Consider the following 9,221-nt stretch of genomic DNA (forward strand, 5'->3'; position numbering starts at 1 on the left):
ATTTGAGAGGCTGAGGCAGGAGGATCGTGGCATGTTTCAGGTCAATATGAGATACTTGGGGTGTTGCAGGGCAACAAGCTTGTCCCCATCTGTGCCCGCCCCCCCACAAAAAAATAAAAACTAGAGTGGTGATAAAAGGCCTAGGGAGCTAGCTCAGAGTGTAAAGGCGCTTGTCCAGCAAACCTGACCAACTAAATCCAGTCTCTGTACTCCACAGGTTGATCACACACACACACACACACACACACACACACACACACACACACACACACACACACACACACACACACTCACACACACACACACACACACACACACACACACACACACACTGAAAATTTCTTCTCTCTAAGATGGTTTGACTCTAGAACATTCAACCACATGTTGTAAGTCATGGGAAGGGTAGATGGAAGCTGTTGAAGAAAGTATCGTTACTTATTTTAATGCATTTATTTACATTTATTTATTTCATAAGTATGAGGATTTTTGCCTGCATGTATATCTGTGCACCGAGTTCTTGCCCACGGAGGTTAAAAGAAGGAATTAGATCCCCTGTAACTGGAGTTGGTGGGCTACCATGTAGATTCTGGGATCAGAACCATGGTGCTCTTCAAGATCAGCCAGTGATCCTAATTGTTGAGCCTCCTCTATAGCCCCCTTACCCTGCCCTATAAGATCTCTATGCAGACGCTTTGAGCCATCTTTCTAGCCATCCACCATTGTGGATGGATGAAAGACCCAAGCAAACATGGTGTTAGCTCGTTAAACAACTACAATAAAGCTTCTTGCATCAAGCTTTCGCCTCCGCCTGGTGATTGGGGTGGCTGCGTTCCTGGACCGAGATCCTGGGGCCCTGAGCCTCCCGGGGTCTTTCAACAGGATAGCATATAGTGACCCACTAGCTTGTAATGTGGCTTCATTTAAATTCAGGGTTGTATTTTACTCCAAAGCACAATTCCATGGTGTTTCTGGAACATTCCCTGTGAATTTTTATGTGCCATGTCAAAGAAATGCAAATGGGATGATGACTGCAAATGGGATCATTACTGGTTCACCTGTATACTGGGTGTGGATGGCACTCAGCATCCATGGTGTGTGTTGTGTACAACATATTTTCAAGTTCTGACCTCTAGCCATCAAAACTGTCAGGCCATTTCCAAAGTCAGCATGGTGGTGTTGCCTGGTATAATCTCAGTAGCCAGAAGCATATACCAGCACAATCTGGTCAGTTGAAAACACTTGGATCACATGAGAGTACCTTACTGCAGGCATCATATCAATTTGCATATCTATATGCCCAGGAGAAGGGTCCTTAAACCACACACAACTGGAAAATTAGTCAAACCTTGTGCCCTCAAAATAGCACAAATCATTCTGGGCCCAGATGCCCAGAAGAAACTTCAGCAACTGCCTTTTTGTTTTCAACAATCCATTCTAGAATTGATAAAAATGAGCCAGGATAGAATGTTCTAGAAGGTCTCAGAGCTAGTCCTCTGAAGGTGGGCTTATAGCTTGCTGAAGCAATTGACAGGGTTGTCTGCAGCCAGCTGATGGCATTCCTATGATACATAAAAGGGAGAGAAACCACAGGAGTTGCTGTTCTGCAATACTTGTAGCCTTCCAAGAAAGAAGCCAATGTGTCCTGTCTCTTCAGAGATTTTTTTTTTTTTCTGAAACACAGCCTGGCACTTGACATGTGTGGCCCCATGTATACTGATGGTGTCTCTTCTTTGCTAGGAGAAAAATCAGAATTTGTTGCCTGTGTGAAAAAGGTGCCACATGTCACAGTCATTGTTGAATCCTCATGTACTTGTCACCAGGACTGCCTAGAAAACTGGGGGATGCTCTGTTTGTAAGCCCCTCGAGCCACACAAGTGGCCAGGCCCCACCTCTGAGGACCTCCAAATGCCAAGTTCCACCCACAGAGCACTCTTAACTGCCCTAACTGCTGGACCCAGCCCCCCACCCCACAGAGTAAAAGTCCCAATCTCTGGATTTGAAATCCCACCAATTTCTACCCTGGAAAGTTTCACCCTAAAAAGTTCTATCCCCCTCCCCAAAACACTCTATATAAACCTTGCCTTCTGCTCACTTCTCTGCTGTTTCTCACCTGAGCAGAAGCAGCTACCCGCCTGGTTTTCTCCCTCCCAATAAATCTCTTGTGTGAGGTACAGGGTAAAACGACCAGCCACAGAAATACATCCAGATAGCTGGGCGTTGGTGGTGCATGCCTTTAATCCTAGCACTCGGGAGGCACAGGCAGGCAGATCTCTGTAAATTCGAGACCACCCTGGTTTACAGAGAGAGTTCCAGGACAACCTCCAAAGCAGTACAGAGAAACCCTGTCTCGAACCCCCCCAAAAAAGAAAGAAAGAAAGAAAGAAAGAAAGAAAGAAAGAAAGAAAGAAAGAAAGAACTACTACCTGGCCCTGAACCCAGAGCCAGTGAGAGAAATACACCCTGACCAACTAACTGAGCATGAAACCACTAATCCCTGAACACAAAATCTAGCTAATCTCTGAGTTTGTCCAAATTAGGGATTGAAATCTGACCAAGTCCCACAGTGAAAATCTTCACCTGAAAGACCCCTGGAGGCTAAGGCCCCCAGGATCTCGGTCCAGGACCTCGATGACCCCAATCACCAGGAGGAGTTGAAAGCTTGATGCAAACAGCACAAGGCTATTTATTGTAGTTGTTTAAGGAGCTAACCCCATGTTAGATCGGGCCTTTCATCCACCCACCATGGCAGATGGCTAGGAAAGACGGAGCGAAGCTATGGCATAGAGATCTTATAGGGCAGAGTTAGGGGAGTGTCTAGGGGTACACACAGGCTCAGGATTAGTGTTTCTCCAGACTTGCCCTGTGTTGATTGGTCAACTGGTTGTTACTTCCCAGGGTGATTGCTATGCTCTGCATGTCATTGCTGTGCACTTGTCTGTAAAGCACACCCAGAGCCATAAAGCATAGCACCACCAGCTAACTTTTGATTGCTTCCTTGCCACAAGGCAGGCATCTGAACCCCTAGTGACCAAGGCAAGGTCAGGCAAGCATGTGCTAGGCTGTTATGGCTGCTCCTCACCACGATTCTGGCTCACAGTCCTGTGGTAAGATGAGGGGACCCCATTTCTAAACGAGTTCCAGGCAGTTGCCATGGACCAGTGTGCACTGGCCTCAACCACTTTCCCTGCACTGTTCATTCACCATGACTTCCTCACACCACACTTCTCCTTGTATGTATTTTTCTATGACAGCTCAACTGTCTTGAGTGACGAGAGTATAAACTATAAACAAGATGGCCTACGCACATGTGACTTTCACACATACCCAAAGACATACAAATTAAAAAGGGAAAGTTTTAAAAACCACTAGCAAATACATTTCCCATAATAATATGCATGTTGGTACAAATCAAATATGATGAAAGTTTATAACCACTAGGTGTCACTATCTGCAGGTTTGGGTGTGAGCAAACGTGCTGAGATACCACAAATGTGACATTAAACATTTATGGAAAGGGTATTAGAGCCTGAAGACATGGCTCAGCAGTTAGGAGTGTGTATTGGGCTTACAAGGGATCCAAGTTCAGTTCCCAGCACTCACACCAGGAGACTCACAACCACCTGTAACTCCAGCTCCAGAGGAGCCAAGTGTCTGGCCTCCACGCAGCCTCCCTCTACTCATGTGTGCATGTGTGTGCGCACACACACAATTTATATATGCGTATACACATATATACATAATTCAAAAATAATAAATATTTTTTAAAGAAAAAGGTATTAATTCAAATCTACGATATCCACCCTGGACTTCTGATGTCTCAAACTTGCCAGACAGAACTCTGGTGGAACCAGATAGCACCAGACCATACCTAAGGGTGTCAGGGTTGGCCAGTGTTGATGCCTTAGGGGCTCAGAAGTCTGAAGGACAGCCGCCAGCCTGCAGGTGCTGCCAGCTCTGAGCATACTGTGGTGGTCTGGGGAATGTGGGAAACCTACAAACACATCAGCTATCACTTGGAAGAAACTTGTTTTCAATGTGAAGAATCTGGAGAGATGATACTGGCGGCAGCAGCAATCAAAAGAGAGGGAGCAAGTGCCCCAACCTTCCTCTAGGTGTCTCCTATGTCTTGCACCTCTGATTTATAAAACAAAGGGTAAGGCAGGTGGCAAAGAATGCATGGTACCACACTAGTCGCCACACCACAGAGTATAAAGTGAGGGAAGGGCAATACTGTAAGACATTAGAGCAATAGCTGATTAGATTACTAGCACATTCCACCCCTTTGGCCAGCAACATTCATACCTTTCTACTCAGACTGAAATTTCTCCTCAGGGCTGGAGAGAAGGGCAATTTCTATTCAGTAAATAGTTTTGCCTTTTGTTAAGCTAGAATTACCTTTTCTTTTTCTTTTTTCTTTTTTTTTTTTTTTTTTTTTTTTTTTGATTTTTCAAGACAGGGTTTCTCTATGTAATCCTGGCTCTCCTGGCACTCACTCTGGAGACCAGGCTGGCCTGGGACTCACGGGATTCACCAGCCTCTGCCTCCCAAATGCTGGTATTAAAGGCATGCACCACCACCACCACCCAGCTTAGAATTAGCCTCTCTATAAAGGTAGTTTCTTCCCAGAATAAGAATGCAAAAAGGCTCAATTCTGAAATTTACTAGCAATAGCATTAACTATTTGCCCTTACATGCTACATTCATACATTAACTCTAGTAATAATCTTTACATAAAATACTCAACCATTCCCAAATAACTAACATGTCAAAGTGTTTAGGGCACACAGCTCCTATAAAATCAGAGTGCTTGGCAGAGCCAACAGTGGCTCCAGTCCAGGGCCTTAGGGGAGCTGTTGCTTCAGATCCTAAAAACCCAACTCTTTCTAGCCTAAGGGGCTGTCGTTATCAGTCCCAGGCCTCTGTGTACTCAGTCTGTGGTGCCCTTGAGAAATCCTGTGTTCCCTTTGTGTAACATTGTTTGATTAGCATACTGCTGACTTATCCCATTGTATGGTAGCTTCCTGCTGACACCGTCACATTTCTCACTAAAAACTGTGTATGGTTTTGCACTTCTTAATAAGCTTGCTCAGCATTAAGATATAGCCTGTGCAAGACCTCCTGATCCCAAACTTTTCTATGTCATTGTCTTCTGATCTTCTGGTCCTATCTCTCAGGAACCTCTCATTGAAGAATGATTTGCTGGTCCAGGTCATCAAAGAATGATCCCAAAGGAAAATTAGAACATATTTTAAAAATAATGAGGACAAAATGCCAAAATCATGAGATGCACCAGAATCCATGCTCAAAGGAAATGTATAGCTGTAAATGCTGTGTAAAAAAGAAGAAAACAGCCAGGGTTGGTGGTGTACACCTTTAATGCTAGTACAGTGGAGGCAGAGTCAGGTAGATTTCTGTGTGTTTGAGGACTGCTTGGGTCTGCTTAGTGAGTTCCAGGACAGCCAGAGCCACACAGTAAGATCAGAAGAAAGAGGAGGAGAAGGAGAAGGAGAAGGAGGAGTAGGAGAAGGAGAAGGAAGAAGAGAAAGAGGAAGAGGAAGAGGAAGAAGAAGAAGAAGAAGAAGAAGAAGAAGAAGAAGAAGAAGAAGAAGAAGAAGAAGAAGAAGAAGACCTGGACTTATACCTTCATAAATGAAACTAATCCAAAGCAAGAAGGAAGAAAAAAACATAAGGACAGAAGTAAGTGAAATAGAGAAAAATCAATAAAACCAAGAGCTGGTCTGTTGAAAAGATAAATAAGTAGCTAAGGAGATGGCTCTGTGGGCATGAGCATGTGCTCTGCAAGTATAAGGACCTGAGTTCAAATTCTCATGACCCAAATGAAAAGTTAGGCATGGTTATACATGCCTGTAAGCCCAGCACTAGGGTTTGGAGTCAGGTGAGTCCTGAGAGCTTACTAACCAGCTAACCAAAACAGCAAACTTCTGGTTCAATAAGAGACCTAATAAGACAAAGAGTGATAGGTAAAATACCCTATGTCCTCCTCAGGCCTGGACATGTGCATTCATGGGTGTACTTTTGTGCATGTAACACACACACACACACACACACACACACACACACACACACACACACAAGATCAATAAAAAAACGGCATACTTTTATCTACTGTCATAGGCATAAAAACCTCAAAGTCACAAATGAAAGAGGAGAAATTACTAACAACCTTGAAAAAATGTTTAAATGTTTCCATAAGTGCTATAAACAATAATTAGATAACCTAAAAGAAACTGGAAAATTCTCCTAGGAAGACTTATATTTCCAAAACTGATTCAAGAAAAAAAAAAAAAAACAAACAAAAAAATCTGAGCACACTTTAACAAATAAAGAACATTTACCAAATTTTTGGGTTTTGTTTTTCAAGACAGGGTTTCTCTGTGTAGCTTTGAAGCCTGTCCTGGAACTCACTCTCTAAACCAGGCTGGACTTAAACTCACAGAGGCCTACCTCTGCCTCCCAAAGTGCTGGGATTAAAGGCATGCATCACCACCACCTGGCTATTTACCAGATTTTTTTTTAAGATTTTATTTATTATTTATACAACTTTCTGCTTCCATGTATATCTGCACACCAGAAGAGGGCAGCGGATCTCATTACGGAAGGTTGTGAGCCACCATGTGGTTGCTGGAAATGAACTCAGGACCTCTGGAAGAGCAGTTGGTGCTCTTAACCTCTGATCCATCTCTCCAACCCTATTTACCAGATTTTTTAATATTACACTGAAATGATTTCTAGAGGTCCAGGAGTGTGTGGCGCAGCTTTGCCAGCTTTGGTGAAGGCTCTACTACACATGGCAGCACAGTGGTAGACCATATGTTAGGAGGAGGATCACAGTGAGATAGAAATCAAGGAAGTGGTAAGGAGGGGCCACTAGTGACTCCTTCCTTGGTCCCCACCTGTGGGCGGAGTTTCTCTGAGTCCCAGCAGAAGCTCTCAAAGTAACCACACAGGAATTTAACTGGAGATTAAGTCGTCAAATGCCTGAGACTACAGGGGACATTTCATTCAAACCACCACAGGTGACAAACCCATGTGAACCAAAATAGTAAATCAAAGAATCCCAATAGAAAAAAGTTCAGGTCCAGGTGGCTTGACCGCCATCTGATAAATTCCACCAAATATTAAAAAAAAAAAAAGAACCCATATTTTGCAAACTAAAAAAATGTGGAAGAAGGAAGAACACAAGTTAGTAATATCCAACATATATTACAAGAAAATATCAAACCAAGCTGGGCATTGGTGGCACACGCCTTAAATCCCAGCACTCAGAGGGCGGAGGCAGGCGGATCTTTGTGAGTTCAAGGCCAGCCTGGTCTCCAGAGCAAGTACCAGGATAGGCTCCAAAGCTACACAGAGAAACCCTGTCTCAAAAAACAAAAAAAACAAAACAAAACAAAAAAATCAAACCAATATTCTCTAAGAACATGTTCTTAAGACTCCTTAAAATGTACCAGTAAACTGAATCTTGCAACATAATATAGATTATACTCTATGACCAAGCGGAATTTGTTCTGAGTATGCAATGACTATTCAAGGTCAAAATCAGTGTAATTTAACATATTGAGAGAGGAAATAAAACATAAGATCATTTCAATAGACACGGGGAAAGCATTTGAGAAAACCCAACACTATTTAGTGAAAAAAACCTCAAAACTAAAAACAGTAAACTTTTTTAACTTCATGATGAGCATTTATGAATAACCTTAGCTAACACAATAATAATGGATGAGAGAACATCTTTCCCATAAGATCAGGGAATGACAAAGGTATCTGCTTAACATGATGCTTGGAGGAACTAGCCAGAACAGTTGGGCATAAAAATGAAAGGACATCCAGATTGGCAGGAACTTTGCTTTGCTTCTGTTATTGTCTTACTTTGGGGTGGCAAGATCTCCTTGTGTAGGCTGTCTTCAAACTCTTAACCTTCCTGTCTGCCTGCTAAGTGCTGAGATGATAGGTTAGGTATTTGTCACCACACCCAGTTCAAGAATGACTATTTCTCATGAACATTTACTATTTGGCACAGAAGCTCTGAGAAGTGGCTTTATCCACTGATATCCTACACATGGTCTTTCTTGCTTGTGTAGCAGCAGCCCAGTTTGTCCTTGGTAACTGTCATGGTTTGTGTGAGGAATGTCTCCCATAGTCTCTGGCATTTGAATGACTGGTCTTCAATTGGTGTTTGGGAAGGCTTAGGAGGGGTGGCCTTGATGGAGGATGTATGTCAATGAGGCAGGTTTTAAGAGTTTAAAAATTTGAGCCATTTTGAATAGTCTTCTTTCCACTTCCCGCTTGCATGTTGAGTTGTGAGCTGCCCCAGCTGCTATGTCTGCTTCCTGTCAGGCTTCCCTACCATGATGGTGTTGGACTTCAATGTCTCTGGAACTGTAAGACCAAATAAACCCTTCTCTTTGTTTCTTAACGAAGATTTATTTATTTATTTATTTATTTATTTATTTATTTAATGTGTATGAGTGCTCTGCCTGCATGTACGACTTTATGCCAGAAGAGGGCATCAGATTCCACTAGAGATGGCTGTGAGCCACCATGTGGTCATTGGGAATTGAACTTGGGACCTCTGGAAGAGCAACCAGTGATCTTAACCACTGAGTCATCTCTCCAGCCCCTAAACCCTTCTTTCTATAAATATGCTTGGTTATGGTGGTTTTGCCACAGCAATAGAAAAGTAACTAACACAGTAATCAAAGGCATTGCAGCCAGAAAAGCACCCTGTTCTTTGGCTGTTTGTTTGGTGGCACAAGGAAGCCAGCATTAATTATGACAGAGCTCACTCACTTTGCAGAACCCAAAATGACAATGATAACAGATTTTTAGTCCATCATAGGAAAAGGAAACAGGACATCAGCAGTGTAAAATAAAGACATCCATCATAGCCAAGGGCTGCCCCCCACCACCACCAAGAGACCTGCAGAGGACAGTTGTGAACTCTGATTGCCATCCCATATCAAGGCCTGCAGTTTGTAGAATAGCGGCCTCTCAAATGAGCCTATTTCCCACTGACATAACCTTGTGGGTATGCCACTACAAGATTGCTCATTGGTCTACTGTCTTCACAAAGACAGAATAGGAATGTCACTCAGTGTAGAAGCAAATGTAAAAATTGGGGACTTGGGAAGAGATGGAAATGCTACACAACCAGCTTTAAGGAAAACAGAAGGTGCCATAGGCCAAAGTATATTGCA

The sequence above is a fragment of the Cricetulus griseus genome, chromosome 7, assembly GCF_003668045.3.
Source record: "Cricetulus griseus strain 17A/GY chromosome 7, alternate assembly CriGri-PICRH-1.0, whole genome shotgun sequence".
Lineage (NCBI taxonomy): Eukaryota > Metazoa > Chordata > Mammalia > Rodentia > Cricetidae > Cricetulus > Cricetulus griseus.